Source organism: Balaenoptera acutorostrata, chromosome 7 (genome assembly GCF_949987535.1).
Source record: "Balaenoptera acutorostrata chromosome 7, mBalAcu1.1, whole genome shotgun sequence".
Classification (NCBI taxonomy): domain Eukaryota; kingdom Metazoa; phylum Chordata; class Mammalia; order Artiodactyla; family Balaenopteridae; genus Balaenoptera; species Balaenoptera acutorostrata.
The window spans coordinates 78770478-78788995 of NC_080070.1; the positions used below are offsets into that span (position 1 = coordinate 78770478).

General features: G+C 38.9%; 1 protein-coding gene across 4 annotated transcripts in view; it reads left to right on the plus strand.

Annotated features, from left to right (window-relative positions):
• ELAPOR2 (endosome-lysosome associated apoptosis and autophagy regulator family member 2) overlaps window positions 1-18518 on the plus strand; it is a 289732-nt gene that overhangs the window by 43269 nt on the left and 227945 nt on the right. The window lies entirely within an intron of this gene.

The following is an 18518-nucleotide window of genomic DNA, read 5'->3' on the forward strand; positions in this document are numbered from 1 at the left end:
TAAACTATAAACTATAAAAGACAACCCTCAGAATGGGAGAAAATATTTGCAAATGAATCAACGGACAAAGGATTAATCTCCAAAATATATAAACAGCTCATGTAGCTCAATATTAAAAAAAACAAACAACCCAATCAAAAAGTGGGCAGAAGTCCTATATAGACATTTCTCCAAAGAAGACATACAGATGGCCAAGAAGCACATGAAAAGCCACTCAACATCACTAATTATTAGAGAAATGCAAATGAAAACTACAGTGAGGTATCACCTCACACCAGTCAAAATGGGCATCATCAGAAAATCTACAAACAACAAATGCTGGAGAGGGTGTGGAGAAAAGGGAACCCTCTTGCACTGTTGGTGGGAATGTAAATTGATACAGCCACTATGGAAAACAGTATGGAGATTTCTTAAGAAACTAAAAATAGAACTCCCATATGACCCAGCAATCCCACTACTGGGTATACACCCTGAGAAAACCATAGTTCAAAAAGAGACATGTACCCCAGTGTTCATTGCAGCACTATTTACAATAGCCATGACATGGAAGCAACCTAAGTATCCATCGACAGATGAATAGATAAAGATGTGGCACATATATACAATAGAATATTACTCAGCCATAAAAAGAAACGAAATTGAGTTATTTGTAGTGAGGTGGATGGACCTAGAGTCTGTCATACAGAGTGAAGGAAGTCAGAAAGAGAAAAACAAATACCGTATGCTAACACATATATGTAGAATCTAAAAAAAAAAAATGGTTTTGATGAACCTAGGGGCAGGACAGGAATAAAGACGCAGATGTAGAGAATGGACTTGAGGACACGGGGAGGGGGAAGGGTAAGCTGGGACAAAGTGAGAGAGTGGCATGAACATATATACGCTACCAAATGTAAAATAGATAGCTAGTGGGAAGCAGCCACATAGCACAGGGAGATCAGCTCAGTGCTTTGTGACCACCTAGAGGGGTGGGATAGGGAGGATGGGAGGGAGACGCAAGAGGGGAGGGGATATGGGGATGTGGGGATATATGTATATGTATAGCTGATTCACTTTGTTATACAGCAGAAACTAACACACCATTTTAATGCAATTATACTCCAATAACGATGTTAAAAGAAAAAAAAAGGTCATTAGTGTAAAAAAAAAAAAATTCTTGGGTTTTAGTCTGGTGCCTCACTCCCTGGTCTGTTCAGCAGTGCCAGGCTGTGTGAATTTTCTTCTCTGCTATGAACAGTTGCAGATTTAATGCTACCTTCTGCCAACGGACCCATTTCAGATACGACTTTTGTATCTGAAACATATCCAGTTGGAATGTTCTTTTAATCCTTGCCTACATTAGATTTAGCTCCCATCATATTTTTGTTGCAGTGCAGTATGTGTTCAGAGTGTTATTCACATTCTAAATGCAAAAACAATTACTAGCTCAGGATAGAGAGGCATGATATAATTGAATAAAAACTAACTGATTACATGCAGAAAGTATAGCTCTGTACTGTTTAGTACTGTAATCACTGGCCACGTGTTGCTGTTGACCACTGGAAATGTGGGTAGTGCAAACTGAGACTTGCTATCAGTGTAAAATACAGTACAAATAAAAGAATGAAGTTTTCCATGAATAGTTTTATATGATTACATGTTTAAATGATATTAGGGTAAAATATATTATTGTATTTAATTTGAACTGTTTCTTTTTATCTTTTTATCCTTTTAAAGGACATCCTTATAACTCATTTATTTTGTAACTGGATGTTTGTACCTCTTATTCTCCCTCACCTGTTTATTCATCTTCCCACCTCACTGCCCTCCAGCATCCACCTGTATGTTCTCCGTATCTATGACCCTGTTTCTGTTTTGTCGTGTTTGTTCATTTGTTTTGTTTTTAAGATTCCACATATAAATGAAATCATATGGTGTTTGTCTTTCTCAGTCTGACATTTCATTTAACACAATACTCTCTAGATCCATTCATGCTACTGCAAATGGCAAGAGTTACTTCTTTTTATGGCTGAGTAATATTCCATTGTGTGTGTGTGTGTGTGTGTGTGTGTGTGTGTGTGTGTGTTATGCATATATGTACCATATCTTCTTTATCCATTCATCTGTTGATGGGCACTAGGTTACTTTCTTTTTTTTTTTTTTTTTTGCCAGCAGAGAAACTTGTTTATATAATAATAGAAAATAGAAAATCAGGATACAGAATGACTGCCCATTTAAAATAGGTTACTTTCTTATCTTGGCTGTTGTGAATAGTGCTGCAGTGAACATAGGTGTGCATATATCTTTTCAAATTAGTATTTTCATTTTCTTTGGATAAATACCAGGAATGGAATTGCTGGATTCTATGGTAGTTCTTTTTTTAATTTTTTCAGGAACCTCCATACTGTTTTCCATAGTGGCTACACCAATGTATATTCCCACCAACAGTGTACGAGGGCTCCCTTTTCTCCACATTCTCAACCACACTTGTTATTTGTTGTCTTCTTGGTAATAGCCATTCTGACAGGTGTGAGGTGGTATCTCATTGTGGTTTTGATTTGCATTTCCCTGATAATTAGTGATTTGAGCATCTTTTTGTGTGTCTATTGGCCATCTGTATGTCTTCTTTGGAAAAATGTCTATTTAGGTCCCCTGCCAATTTTTAAATTGGGTTCTTTGTTTTTTTTGATGTTGAATTGTATGAGTCTTTGGTATAATTTGTTTATTAACTCCTTAACAGATATATTGTTTGCAGATATCTCCTCCCATTCAGTAGGCTGCCTTTTTGTTTTGTTGATAGTTTTCTTCACTGTGCAAAAGCTTTTTAGTTTGATGTAGTCCCATTTTAAAATTTTTGCTTCCCTTGCCTGAGGAGACATATCTTTTTAGTTTGATGTAGTCCCATTTTTTAATTTTTGCTTCCCTTGCCTAAGGAGACATATCCAAAAAAATATTGCTAAGACTGATGTCAAAGAGCATACTGCCTATGTTTTCTTCTAGAAGTTTTATGTTTTCAGGTCTTATATTTAAGTCTTTAATCCACTTTGAATTTATTTTTGTATATGGCGTGAGAAAGTAGTCCAATTTGATTCTCTTGCATGTGGCTGTCCAGTGTTTCCAACACCTCTTATTGAAGGGGCTGTCTTTTCCCCACTGTATTTCTTGCCTCCTTTGTTGTAGGTGAATTGCCCATATAAGTGTGGGTTCATTACTGGGCTCTATTCTGTTCCATTGATTTATGTGTCTGTTTTTTTGCCAGCCTCATCCTGTTTTGTTGACTGCAGGTTTGTATTGTAGTATAGTTTGAAATCAGGGAGCGTGATACCTCCGGCTTCGTTTTTCTTTTTCAGGATTGCTTTGGCTATTTGGGGTCTTTTGTGTTTCCACACAAAGTTTAGAATTATTTGTTCTAGTTCTGTGAAAAATGCCATTGGTATTTTGATAGGGATTGCGTTGAATCTGTAGATTGCCTTGGGTAGTATGTTGTTTTAACAATATTAATTCTTCCAATCTGTGAGCACAGTATATCTTTCCATTTGTGTTGTTCTTTTTACTTTTTTAATCAGGCTACTAGGGAACTTAAAATTATGTATGTGACTAACATCTGTAGCTTATATTTCTGTTGGATAGTATATAATATACAACTGGTGTAGATGTTTACAGTGTATAGACCCTATTTCTTATTTTCTTCTCTCATCTTCCCTCCCTTCTTATAAATATATTTGTAATGTTGTCCTGTTGAGGAGATGGTAAGAAATATAATATGCTTATTCAATGACCAACTCCCTAGTGACCCACTGACCACACTTCTCATTATAGGTAGTTGCCATGCACTTCTGTGAAAACTACCAAGATACCAAATTAGTAAAAGCTGGATAATATGAGACCATATTTTTTTTTTTTTTTTTTTTTTTTAAATTTTATTTATTAATTTATTTATGGCTGTGTTGGGTCTTCGTTTCTGTGTGAGGGCTTTCTCTAGTTGCGGCAAGTGGGGGCCACTCTTCATCGCGGTGCGCAGGCCTCTCACTATCATGGCCTCTCCCGTTGTGGAGCACAGGCTCCAGACGCGCAGGCTCAGCAACTGTGGCTCACGGGCCGAGTTGCTCCGTGGCATGTGGGATCTTCCCAGACCAGGGCTCGAACCCGTGTCCCCTGCATTGGCAGGCAGATTCTCAACCACTGTGCCACCAGGGAAGCCCGAGACCATATTTTTTATGTGCTGAAGTTAAAAAGCCAACTGGCAATTTTGAGAACTCACCGAAACTGGAAAAAATGTGTTGAGAATCTGGTAAAAGGAATTTGAAATAAGTTTCAGCAATCCTTGTTTTCAAATATGAATTCTTTTCAACCTTGTTACTATCAGTCAAGAGGTATTGAATATTACCAGAGTGTTGAGCAGTATTATGCATTTTAAAAAGCTGGCTGCTGTTTTCAGGTATACAGAGGTGGTGGATTCAGTCCTGGAAATATTCTGCCCTTTATTATTTTGCTTGGTATAACATCAAGCACATGGTTTATTTGCCAACTTGTTTTGTGGCAGTATTTTTAAATTTCTAAAGCCTTTATTATTATTATTATTATTTTTAAAGGCTTTATTATTAAAGTAACATTTTACTCATATGAACTTGGACAGTGCAAAATTATAAATACCTAATTTTATTGTAATGTCTCATAATTGTATCTATATTCAATATACTAATATATAGTTTTTAATAGACAGAGCACGTGTAAGGACTTTTAGGTAGCAATGGAAATCAGTGTCTACTATTTGCTGGTGAATTTAATGTTTGGTACAATGTGATGGATGAAAAAAATGTTTGTAATACGAAAAAGAAAAGGTTCATCCACTTTCTGATTGTAGAGGGAAATACAGTACATTCTGGCTCAGCAGTAATGTTGGTTTAGTGATCATTACAGTGCTCTTTGTGATTTTTTCCTCAGAGAGCTACTTTGATTTTTACCATTTCTTCTCAACTGTTTGATAAGGATGTCGTTGGATTTTCATTTGTTCTATGGGATTTGTTTTAGATTTGATTAATTATATTAGGCACAAGTGACTTGGTACAAAATAATTGATAGTTTAATTTCTTATACATCACAACCGATCAGCTTGGGTGCCTGTTTGTTTTTCTCTATGCAGAATCAGTGTTTTTTGAAATGTCATCGAGGTAGAGTAGGTACAAAGTTAGACTCAGCACTGAGGTCTGAGTTGGTCCTTATTTGCTTTGTATGGCTTTTTCCGTCTTTTTTTGGTCAAAGGAAGGGCGGGGGGACTTTAAAACAGTTACATTTTGCCAGCTTTCTTTCTTTGATTTAATAACTTGATTAGTGTTCCCTCTCTGCAGCTGACCCTTAACCCTCACCCAGGAATATTCATTCTCTTAATTTTTTTAGGAGGTCTGGGTAACTACATCTGTTAAATTAGAAAGTTTAGGCTTATTTCTTCATTAGTAAAATATTGTAGTTGCAGACTAGTAGATATTCTTGAGAATGAAAGCTTTCTGAGTTCTTCTGGTCCTACCCATGGCTTTATGATGTTTAAGAATAATAGGTACCAGTGAATGCATATTTGGGACAACATCTAATCTAATCCTGTGGCTTTGTGTGAATTAAAAGGAGGAGGAGAAGGTGCCTTCTCTGAGGGCACAGCCTTCACCAGGACACATGACTGTTATCAGGGCCGTGCAGGCTGGGGTTTAAGACCCCACGCTCCCTCTCAGGAGGGTGTGTTTATATGGTGTTCAAACTGCACAGCCATGCAAGGATTCTCTGTGGAGCATCTTATTTTTGAATACATTAGCTAATTTATCTTTCAGACATTTCATATCCACCCAAGCACTAGATCCAATGGCAGTTATTTATTTTACTAGAAATAATGATTTTTATTACCACTTATAATTTTGATTTCCACAGACGAGGAAACAAATTCCGAGAGGCCAAGTAACTTGCACAGTCGCGTAGTTACTTGCATAGCTGGCAAATGGCAGGCTGGGGAGTCATGCCTCGATTGGTGTTGCTAAAAGTCTGCGCTCTTACCTGCCATCACCTGATTTCTGTACTAGTTTTATGGCCAGGAGTTAAGAGAAATAAAGATAGACAATCCATAATCATGCTGTTGGTTACCAAATTATAGAACGTAATAAGATGAATGAAAATCTCTGTGATTCTTCATGCTTCCTTTTGTTTGAAAACTTTAAAGAGTGGCAGTATTATATAATTGGTTTGATTGGTTTGATATTTAATGGTTCTTTTTTTTTTTTTTTTTTTTTTTTTTAATAATTATTTATTTTTGGCTGTGTTGGGTCTTCGTTTCTGTGCGAGGGCTTTCTCTAGTTGCGGCAAGCGGGGGCCACTCTTCATCGCGGTGCGCGGGCCTCTCACTATCGCGGCCTCTCTTGTTGCGGAGCACAGGCTCCAGACGCGCAGGCTCAGTAGCTGTGGCTCACGGGCCCAGTTGCTCCGCGGCATGTGGGATCTTCCCAGACCCGGGTTCGAACCCGTGTCCCCTGCATTGGCGGTGGATTCTCAACCACTGCGCCACCAGGGAAGCCCCTGGTTTGATATTTATAAGCTGTAATAGCACCATTGGTTTGATATTTATAAGCTGTAATAGCACCCACTTATGAACTGTGTAAATTGTGTGGTAGTATTATCCCTAGAGAAATAATAAAGGTGGTAGCAGAATGAGACTCTCCTCTCTTCTACCTTCTACCCTAAGGTTCATTTCTCATGGAATCTCCTAAAAACAGGAGAATTCCTCAGTGAATTCAAATTTTAAAAGCTCTTGGTGGCTTTCAATAGAAATGTATAATAATATAGTGTTTAGCTTTTCCCAAACAAAAGTGAGAGTGTGCTGGGCCTTCTCCTATGTAGCCTGTCATTTTAGTTCTATGATAACATGAGCACAGATGGAAGTTGTAGATAGTGTTTCTGCTAGTATGTTTCTACTCCCTACCTTGGAGCTTTATTTTACTCCATTTATATCTGTAAAATCAGCTTAGCACTACTGGAATCCTAATTTCACGAATTTCCAGTTGCAAAGTTGGCAAAACTATTGGTGGGGTGCGGGGGAGTATCAAGAATCCTGCTTTTAATTCCACCCTGCTCCCCTCCCCCCTTGGAAAGAATGTATTTGTTTATAAGAATTAAAATTAGCTGTGGAGGGATGAGATGTAGGAAATATTCAATGTAAATTTTACTGCGAAGTTTGGCAATAGCCACAGGCATAGGTTTTATTTCTGAATCTAGAAAAAAAGACTTGGAGGAATGAAATGCTTTTGATTTTAGGCTTTTCTTCTTTTTTTCAAAAAATGAGTTTCCTTGAAAAGAGACTTCAAAGGTCCTGTTTATAGAAAGAGTTTTATAAACTACAATTTTTTTTAACATCTTTATTGGAGTATAATTGCTTTACAATGGTGTGTTAGTTTCTGCTGTATAACAAAGTAAATCAGCTGTATGTGTACATATATACCCATATCCCCTCCTTCTTGAGCCTCCCTCCCTATCCCACCCCTCTGCGTGGTCACAAAGCACCGAGCTGATCTCCCTGTGCTATGTGGCTGCTTCCCACTAGCTATCTACTTTACATTTGGTAGTATACACTGGAATTTTAAAGGATGTTCTTTAAAGCTTTTCCTAGGCTTATTGGAGAAAAACAGAAGAGCTAATAAATCTGTACAAATATCTCCATTCTACTGTGGAGACTTAATAGGCTGCTTTAAAGATGAACTTATAAAACGCTTTGTGAACACACTTCATGCTTATTAGCTCGCTTGACAGCTGGTGGTTACCTTGAGTCTTTTTATGGCTAGAGGTGAGAAGACCAGAGGAAGACTTAGAAACACCACTCTCTTTCTCTACCTTCCCTTGGTGCAGACCCTTATGCCCGCTTTACTCAACTGTTAGATTAGCCTCTTGCCTGACTTTCTGCGTGAAATAGCCGTTCCTTCCCCATGATTCTTAATCCCCCAAATGCTGGGATACTCCACTGACTGTAAAATTAGATTCAGACACCTCTGGCATTCAAAACTCCTATATGACCTGCCTTCACATTTTTTTCTAGTCTTTTCTCCTACTGCTCCTTCTCATACTCTCTACTCCAAGCCAAATTATCTCCTCACAATTCGCACAATAAAGCCCACATTTGCTCTGCAATGCGTTTCTCTATGATGTTCCCTGTGTGTGGAACATCTTTGCCCGTTGTTCCCTACTTCTGTTCTGTGTCTTGAAATCCTGCCCATAGATCAGATCTCTCCTTCCTCCATGAAGCCACCCTGGGATCTCCCTAGCTGAGGGAAATACTCTTTCTGCGTACTGGTTAAACTTGTACCTTTATTGTAGTAATTCTCACAATTCATCTTGTGTGTTGGTTAGTCTTATTTTTCCTCTAATGAAGATAAATGCTCTCATGTCTTGTAAGTCTCTTTTTTTTTTTAACCCAGTAATGCTTAACAAAAATTAGGGATGCAAATATTTTTTGATTTCATGAATCACTGAATTCAGTATGTTCGTTTTCCTCCCAATTATCCTAAGTTCAGTGTACTACTACTTGTATATATTGTTTTCTATTTATTAAATAGCTTTTATATGGCTTACTCATGTTTCTCTGATTACTTTTATTATTTTAAACTTAAAGAAAAGTTGAAAGGATAGCACAAGGAACTCCTGTATACCCTTTATCCAGATTCACTAGTTGTTTACATTTTGTTCCAATCGCTTTATTCTCTCTCTCTCTCTCTCTCTCTGAACTTGGAGACATTGTGTCCCTTTCCTAAGAATAAGATCCTTCTCTGACACCACCATAGTATAATGATCAAAAAAGGATATTTTACATTGACACTTTATTCCTGTCTAATCTACAGTTCATAATCAAATTTCATCAGTTTGAAGAATGACCTTTATAGCTACTTTCCCCCCAATCTAGTATATAGTCTTGCATTCCAGATTGCCTTTTCTTGTCATGTCTCTTTAGCCTTCTTCCATCTGGAACAGTTTCTCAGTCTTGTCTTTATTGATTATGACATTTCTGAAGAGTACAGACCTGTCATTTTGTAGAATGTCCTTTAAATTGGGTTTCTGGGATGTTTCTTTATGATTAAATTGAGGTTATATGTTTTGGACCCAAATAGCACATGTAATATTATGTCCTTCCCAGTACATCTTATCAGGAAACATGTGATATCAGTTTGCCCCAGTATTGATGACATAACTTTGATCATTTCATTAAGTTGGCCAGGACCCTCCACTCTAAAATTACTGTTTCCCCTTTGGAATCAGTTAGTAATTTGTGGTTGATACATTTAGACTCTGTAAATATGCTGGTCCTCACTGAACTTTTATCTGCTAGGTACAAACTGCTATGTATAAAATAAATAAGCTACAAGGATATGTTATAAAGCACAGGGAATATAGCCAATATTTTATAATGACTTTAAATGGAGTATAATGTATAAAAATTTTGAATCACTTTGCTGTACACTTGAAACGAATATAATGTTGTAAATCAACTATATCTCAATTAAAAAACCCCCACTTTTACCTACTTATTTTAGCAACGATTAATGGTTTTCTAACTTCATTATTCTTTCTATACTTATTAGATGAGCTTCTATGGATAAGAAGGCCTTTATTGGAGCCAAGAGTATACAGTGGGGAAAGGACAGTCTCTTCAATAAATGGTGGTGGGAAAGCTAGGTAGCCACATTCCAAAGAAAGGAACTGGACCACTATCTTACACCATACACAAAAATTAACTCAAAATGGATAAAAGCCTTGAATGTTAAGACCAGAGACCATAAAACTAGAAGAAAACGTAGGTATTAAGTTCTTTGGCAACAGTCTTGGATGATACTTTTGAGTCTGACACTAAAAGCAAAGGTGACAAAAGGTGATAAATAAGTGGGACTACATCAAGCTAAGAAGCTTCTGCATAGTAAAGGAAACCATCAAAAAATGAAATGGCAACCTACTGAGTGAGAGAAAATATTTGCAAATTATATATCTGATAAGAGATCAATATCCAAAATGTATAAAGAACTCATACAATGCAACGCCAAAAAAACAATGTGATTAAAAATGGGCAGAGGAACTGAATAGACATTTTCCCAAAGAAGACATGTAGATGGCCAACACGTACATGAAAAGATGTTCAACATCACTATCAATCATCACCATCAATTATCAGAGAAATGCAAGTCAAAACCACAATGAGATGTCACCTCACATCTGTCAGAAAGGCTGTTATCAAAAAATAAATAAGTGTTGGCAAGGATGTGGAGAAATAGGGAACCATCATGCACTGTTGGTAGGTATGTAAACAGTATGGGGGTTCCTCAAAAAATTAAAAATAGAGCTACCATATGATCCACCAATTGCACTTCTGAATATTTATCTAAAGAAAACAAAAACACTAACTCGAAAATTCATGTTCACTGCAGTATTATTTGCAGTAACTAAGATACGGAAACAACATGTGTCCATCAATGGATGAACGGGTAAAGATGTGGTATGTAAATACAGCAGAATATTATTCAGCCTCAAAAAACAAGGAACTCTTGCCATTTGAGACAACATGCATAGACCTCGAGGGCATTATGCTAAGTGAGATAAGTCATGTGGAATATTAAAAAAAAAGGAAAAAAAAAGAAAAAAAACTAATCAACACAGAGAACAGGTTGGTGGTTGCCAGAGGGAGGAGGTGGGTGGGTGGGTGGGTGAAATGGGTAAAGGTGATGCAAAGGTACAAACTTCCAGTTATAAATAAGTCATGAGAATGTAGTACACAGCATGGTGATTATAGTTATTAACACTGTATTTGAAAGTTGCTAAGAGTAAATCTTAAAAGTTCTCATCACAAAAATTTTGTTCTGTGGTAATGGCTGTTAACTAGGCTTATTGTGGTGATCATTCTGAATATATAAAAATGTCAAATCATTATGTTGTACACCTGAAACTAATTTAATGTTATGTCAATTATACTGCAATTTAAAAGGCTTTATTTATTTATGGGCTGATCTTATTTTAGTCGGTAATTTTGATTATTTATTTTCGTTCACACATTGACCCAGATTCTGCCAATTGAAACCCCTGCAAGCTAGCTACTGTGTCACTTTTACTGGTTCCATTCATTTTTTGAACATTTCCTTCCTGTAGCACAAGATGTTCTAGGCTTATTGTATACTTTTTTCTGCTTCAGCCCTTGAATTAGCTATTTCTCCAAGGAGCCCTGATTCATTTAATGGAGGATGGTATTTAGAAACTGAGATCTGGGAGCCAAGCATGTTTGTTCTACATTTTTTTTTTCTAGATCTTCTTAGTAGAAAAAGCTAGAAAATATGTGTTTGTGTGTATGTATATACAGGCACATATATACATATATATCCTATTTATTTCTACATTTATCTGTTCATATTAAAAACTACAAGTTTAGGCTGGTAACTTCAATTCCAATTAAACAACACAGAGTACATCCACATTTTTCTCCTTTCTGTATTTGTAACTCCCTTTTCCAATAGTGAGAAACCTGGTTTCAGTAGATCCAGTGTTTATACTCACTTGCTCAAGTCTAGAACACACAGAAAGTATTCCAGAATTGCTAGCCCATACCACTGTGAAAAAGCAAACCTACTAACTAGAGTTAAATATGTGTTTACTTTTTTGAGGTACAATGTACATACAATCAAGTGTACAAATCCTAAGTGTACAATTTAAGTTTTGACAAATGCACGTATCATATGACACGTAGCTCTGTCAAGACAGAGGATATTTCCATCACTCAAAAAGCTCTCTTGTGTTCCTTTCCAGTTAATCCTCTCTTCAACACTGTTGCTAGGAGGCAACAACTTTTCTGACTCTAGAGCTTTATATAAATGCAATTATATAGTACATATTTCTAGAGCTTTATATAAATGCAATTATATAGTACATATGTCTAGAGCTTTATATAAATGCAATTATACAGTACATATTTCTAGAGCTTTATATAAATGCAGTTATATAGTAGATATTTCTTTTGTGTGTCTGGATTCTCTTACTAAGCATCATGTTTTTGAGATTCATCTGCAGTGTTGTATATATCAGCAGTTTCTTTCATTACTGAGCAGTATTCCCTGGTGTAATTGTATCACAATTTGCTTATCCATTCTTCTGTTGATGGACATTTGGGTGGGTTCTAGATTTTAGCTATTATGAATAAAGTAAGTGGCTATGAGCATTTTTGTACAAGATTTTTTTTGGTGGACATTTTGTTTTTATATTTTTGGAGTAAAATCTTAGGAGTAGAATGGCTGAGCCATTGGATAGGTGTTTATTTTACTGTATCGAAAATGGCAAAACTCTTGTTCCAAAATGGTTGTACCACTTTTCACTTCCATCTGCAAGATATGACTATTACATTTGCGTCACATCCTTGTCAACTTTCTGAATTTTTAGTCTATTGTAGCTTTTCTAGTGGATGAGTAGTAGTACCTCACTGTGGTTTTAATCTGCATTTCCCTGGTGACCAATGATGAAAAAATTTTTTATATGTGTATTGCTCATTTGTATATCTTTGTGAAGTTTCTGTGGAAGTCTGGGGCTGATTTTAAAATTAGTTGTTTTTTCTTTTCATTATTGAGTTGTAGGAGCTCATATTCTGAAGGTGAATTCTTTTCCAGAAGTATGTTTCCAGAGTATTTTCTCCCAGTCTATGACTTGCCTATTCTTTTTTCTTGATGTTATCATTTGTTGAGCAGGAATTTTTAATTTCAATGAAGTCTAATTTACCTTTTATTCCTTCTTTTTAAATTGTTGCATACTGTATCTTGCCAAAGAAATCTTACCTACCAGGATATTCTCCTGTTTTCTTCTAAAAGTTTTATAGTTTTTAACTTTAACATTTAGGTTTATGATCCATCTTGAATTAATTTTTTTTTTTTTTTTTTAAAGGATTTTCTTATTTATTTATTTATTTATTTATTTATTTTTGGCTGTGTTGGGTCTTCGGTTCGTGCGAGGGCTTTCTCCAGTTGCGGCAAGCGGGGGCCACTCTTCATCGCGGTGCGGGGACCGCTCTTCATCGCGGTGCGCGGGCCTTTCTCTATCGCGGCCCCTCCCGTCACGGGGCACAGGCTCCAGACGCGCAGGCTCAGCAATTGTGGCTCACGGGCCCAGCCGCTCCGCGGCACGTGGGATCCCCCCAGACCAGGGCTCGAACCCGCGTCCCCTGCATTAGCAGGCAGATTCTCAACCACTGCGCCACCAGGGAAGCCCTGAATTAATTTTTTTATATTGCTTTAACCATAGGGGTTGAGTTTTGTGTATTTTTCCATGTGAGTATTTTGTTGTCCAGCACCATCTGTTGAAAAGACTCTTTTTTTCCCCATTTAATTACTTTGGCACTGTTTGGGCAATCAGTTGCCTGTGTAAATGTGAGTTCCCGGAATAATTTTATGTACAAACATGGCTTTGATTTTCATTGAGCTGTTACTTTATATTTTAAGCAGCATTCATAAAAACTTTTACTCAGCTTTCACCTATAAGGATAGTTTGTTGTGGTTTGACCACTCTCTTCATCAAATGCCAGGATAAGTTGGTGTGTGTTTCGCCCTGGGGTGACCTCTATCACTAGGATCTAACACATGTACCATTTATTTCTCTCGATATTGTCCTTTTGCAAATGTAAAAGGATTTCTTTCTCACCTTGTTTAGGAAATAAAGACTTCAATAATGTAATAAATCAGTCTTTCATGTTTATTGAAGTATTACATGCCATGATGCTTATAGTAAACAAATTTTTAAAAAGTAGAAGCAATTGGCATGCTTTTCACCCCCCCCACCCCCCGCCCCCTTTGTTTTTGTTCGTTTATTCAGCATATATGTCTTGAGCTCCTATTGTAAGCTGCCTCACTGTGAGCCCCTAGGATGAATGGCAACTGGCTTTTTGTGATCACATTTCATAAACCTTTGGAAACATTGTAGAGCACAGACAGGGCTGAAATTTGCCTTAATGGGTACCTGCACTCAGCCCATAAAATACACAGGCACATGTAAGTACATTCCCTCCGCTATTTGGAAGAATTAGGAAGCTGCCTTAGAAATCTCATTACTAGTAGCTCCGGGCTATTGCGAAGAGGAATCATAGCCCTCTCTCTGGCTTACTGTGTAGGATTCATTTTCCCAAGGTTAGCAATTTTCTTTTGTAGTCTTAGTATTTATTCTTTGGAGGAAAATACTTGAAATTATCTCATTTTTTTCCGTTTTAGACCTTTCATGCATGGCAGTTTTAGGGCTTCCTCTCCCATTAGTATACCCCATGGCTTTCATGGTGAAAATGCGCTATCCGTAATTAGGCCTGCAGCTGATGGTGGGCCTTCAGTAGCCATCAGCGCGTGACCTTGACAGTGTGTGTTAGGATAAAATGTGTTGGGTGACTGTTGTTATCTCCAATCCACTGCAGCTGAGCAAGAATAATAGCAAATGACAGGGCAGGCAGGCTCAAGGCTCCCAGGAAGAGTTGCTTTCTGCAGCATCTTGTGTATATAGGCCCGTCAAAGATGCTTAGAGTTTGTGGTGAGAGCCCTTGGCTGACAAGGCAGCGGCATTATGTTTGGAATGTGGACACATATTGAATTTGTATTAGCTTCTTTTGTAAGGCAAAGTGCAAATACATAATGAAATAAGTAGCGTGTGTAGAAACATTGATTTTTATTTCATACTGGGGCACAGAGGCCAGGTCTGTTCTCGGATCTGATGTTTCAGTGGGGGCTGATCTTTAGCCCGCAGCTATTCTGCATTCATTTTGGAAACAAGCACATTCTTCCTTTGTTGTCCCCACCCATCCAGGAAAGAGGGGCATCTGTTGTCATGGCCATTATTTATCTGTGAGAAACAGTTTTACTTAATTATCTTCTCTGCTGCTGGACGCCTGATTTGGCTCTCTCCCTTTTGAAAGGATAATCGGACTCAATGGTGTTAATACATTTCAATTAGTGAGCTCCTGGCACAGGCAGCGCCTCACACTTAGTTCTTAAGATGGCTTTGTAGATAAGAACCTCTATAGCAACATGAGAAGCTGGGAGGTGCCTGCTTCCTTAGAGCCACGTTCAACTCTCACAGCTGCTGAGCGAAGTGCACATGTCCTCAGCACCGCTATTCCTGTCTGACCCTGCCAGAGAGGCAGAGGCTGCTTTCTGGGTTATTTCATGTGGTTCCTTTGTGTTTTACCTTTCCCAGATTCGGAGAAAAACCAGCTCGTTACTCCAGCATAGCATGGCTTGAATTCGGAGAGAATGCTTTATTGAATGCTTTATTCTCAGAGCTCCAGCTCCTTCATTTTTTAAAAAATTGAAGTATAGTTATTTGCAATATTGTGTTAGTTTCAGGTGTACAGCAAAGTGATTAGTTACACACACACACATATATATATCTTCTTTTTAAGATTCTTTTCCATTATAGGTTTTTATAAGATATTGAGTCTAATTCCCTGTGCTATACAGTAGGTCCTTGTTGTTTATCTATTTTATATAAAGTAGTCTGTATCTGTTAATCCCAAATTCCTAATTTATCCCTCCCCCCTACTTTCCTCTTTGGTTATTATAAGTTTGTTTTCTGTGTCTGTGAGTCTGTTTCTGTTTTGTAAGTAAATTCATTTGTATCAGATTTTAGGTTCCACATATAAGTGATATCATATGATATTCGTCTTTCTCTGACTTCATTTAGTATGATAATCTTTAGGTCCATCCATGTTGCTACGAATGGCATTATTTCATTCTTTTTTATGGCTGAATAGTATTCCATTGTATATATGTACCATGTCTTCTTTTTCCATTCATCTATTGATGGGTGCTTAGGTTGCTTTCATGTCTTGGCTATTGTAAATAGTGCTTCTGTGACATTGGGGTGCCTATATCTTTTCGAATTAGAGTTTTCATCTTCTCTGGATATATGCTCAGGAGTCCAGCTCCTTCATTTTAAAACAAGGCATTTGAACCACAAAGAGCTTTCAGGCACTTTTGAGCTCTAAGTGTCAGTGAATGTTGAGGTTCTGGAGATTTGTAAGCCATAACGTCAGAAATCCAGGACCCAAGGTACCAGTACCCAGGTACCAGTGTTGGAACCATGCATGTGTGCCCTTGGGAAAAGGGTGGGTTCAGCTGGTCCCTGCAGCGTTAGTCTGTCTTTGCCTTTGTGAAAATGTAGGGCTGCACCTTCCAACACCTCACTTCTTCTTACCCTTCTTTGAAAATAATCAGGGTGGTGTTTCTGTGTTGGCACATTCACATGTGTTTTTAAAACTTCACAGTTTTCAAAATGCCTTCATCAGTCTTTGTCATACTGTGCAATTTGCAGGGCAGATGGTATTATTCTCTTTTGAGGAGTGTAAGCCCTTATATTTTAGATCAGAGAAAGGACTGTGTTACCAGTCCCACAAAGCAGGGCCTGGTAAGAGAGGGCAGACCTGTAGAACTACTTGTAATTCTCTATTCACTTGCCTATGTAGGAATAGAAAGCCTTTGGAGAGAATGAGGTTGTGATGTAGTAATCCCGTCTTTCCCTCCTCTTGGGAGGGTCATTCATCATGTTTTCCTCTCCAAAACCAAGCCCCAAAGCCAGAGAGAACATCTAGTCCAGTGTGTAGCACCGGAGGTTTCGAAGGAGGGTGGTTCACGTCTCATCTGGAGTTCTTCCTGGCTGGCAGCTCACAAAAGTGTCCCGTGCTATCGTGGCATGAAGAGGTGGAGGATGCGGCACTTGGGTGTGGAGAGGGTGGAGGCATCTAGCCCCACATGCCAGAGCTTTACAGCATCCCCCCAGACTGGAGGTTAGGGGGGGGCTGTGATTTCCTCAGGACCTCCGTGTTAAGGACGGCGCCGTTAGATGAGTGGGAGGCATTGTTGGGCTTCTCTGGTAGATGTACCCCAGCTAAGTGAGGATGCACACGCTTGATGAGGGAGTGTTGTTCTTTTCACTGCTGGTGTCTAGAGGAGATGCAGAAATTCCCCTCGCGGCATCTTGTGTGCTTTTGTGGAGAGAACAATGCCTGGTGGCCTGCTTTGCCTACACCCAGAATACTTGAGTGGTAGAAAGCTTCGGTATTTAGCACTCATATAGGGGGAGACGCTATGCTAATGGCAACAGTTACTTGTCACTGGCATAGGAGGGAGAAGCAGCAGTGACCAACATAATGGGGACCACTGCTGCACAAGCTGACCCTACCCCCTTGCTTTCTCCTTGCCATCCTCAATGGAGCCGGCATGTGGGGCAGGGAGGGCGGAGCAGACCCTTCCCTCCCCATCACAGCAGGAACTAGTACCTGTGCACAGGTGCAGTCTGTGTTAGAAGGGACGGGCACCTTGGCTTTGCACTGGATTGGCCTAAGTTTTAGACTGGAAGTGACTAGAAACATTGGATTGGACTGAGATGTTCCTAATTGGAACGTTAGTTTGACCTTTGCCCAACTCATAGGACCCTTGACTTTGGGACTAGTAACATTTCATGAAAAAAAAAAAACAACACGGCACTGTGTTAAGACTCTTCAGCCAAATCTGCCAGAATAGATCTGCATTGACCTGTAGCTCTGGTGGATCACAGTTTACTCCATTAAGTTCAGATGTGCACGGAAAATAAAGCGGCTTCGTTTCTCATACCGGAGTCACCTCACTCTGTCCAGTGACACATCGACCCCTTGTGGGACTTCAGCTTCACCGAGGAGGCGTTAGATGCACCTGTCTCACCGTTTTCCTGCACGGCCTCCTTTTCTCCTCACAGTAATTTGGGAGCCTGATGTGGGGGGCTTCCTTCTTCCAGTTGAACCAAGATTTCCTTTTTGTCATTTCTTGGCAGTGTGGTTTCCAGGGAGCCTCATTTATGGAGAAAAACAATACACAAGGCACTATTATCCCTGGTAAACATTGTCTCATTTAACCCTCCCCCAGTGCTGAGCGACAATATTTCTGATAATAAGGAATCTTTTCTAGATGAAGCTCAGAGAAGTCAAGGTCACCCATCTATTAAGAGATAGAACTGAGATGTGAACTCCTCAGTCTGTGGTGCTGCCCCCATTCTCCTCCCCAGCACATGCTGCTGTTCTAGGTCAGCTGTTCTAGTGACCTTGGCCAGATATTCAGCAGTGCAGCTACTTTTTGACGTGGGTCGGTGGATGATGCCTCGTTCTCTTGTTGAAAACGTTGAAATGATAGTGCTTTTCCTGGGTTTTCACTTCGCCAAGCCGAAGCTTGTAATGTGAAGCCGATGACGACTGGGGTTCATTCCCTCTGGTCTGTTCTGTACAGTATGTAGAATGTGGTTGGCACTTGCTTAGGTTTATTTCAGAGACAGAGGAATGACGACAGTAGATGGCTGGCTCAGGTACCCCAGCAAGTCGGGGACACTGCAGGGCTGAGTCAGACGCTGAGTCTGGGCCAGCGAGTGAATCCACGGCGCTCTGTTTTTCTAGACTCCTTCAGGCATCTCTGGCATGAATTGAATTTACAGGGCACCTTGTTGACTGGGACAGGGGTTCAGGAGCTTTCCCTCTCTGGCTTGGAAAACCAAGCTTC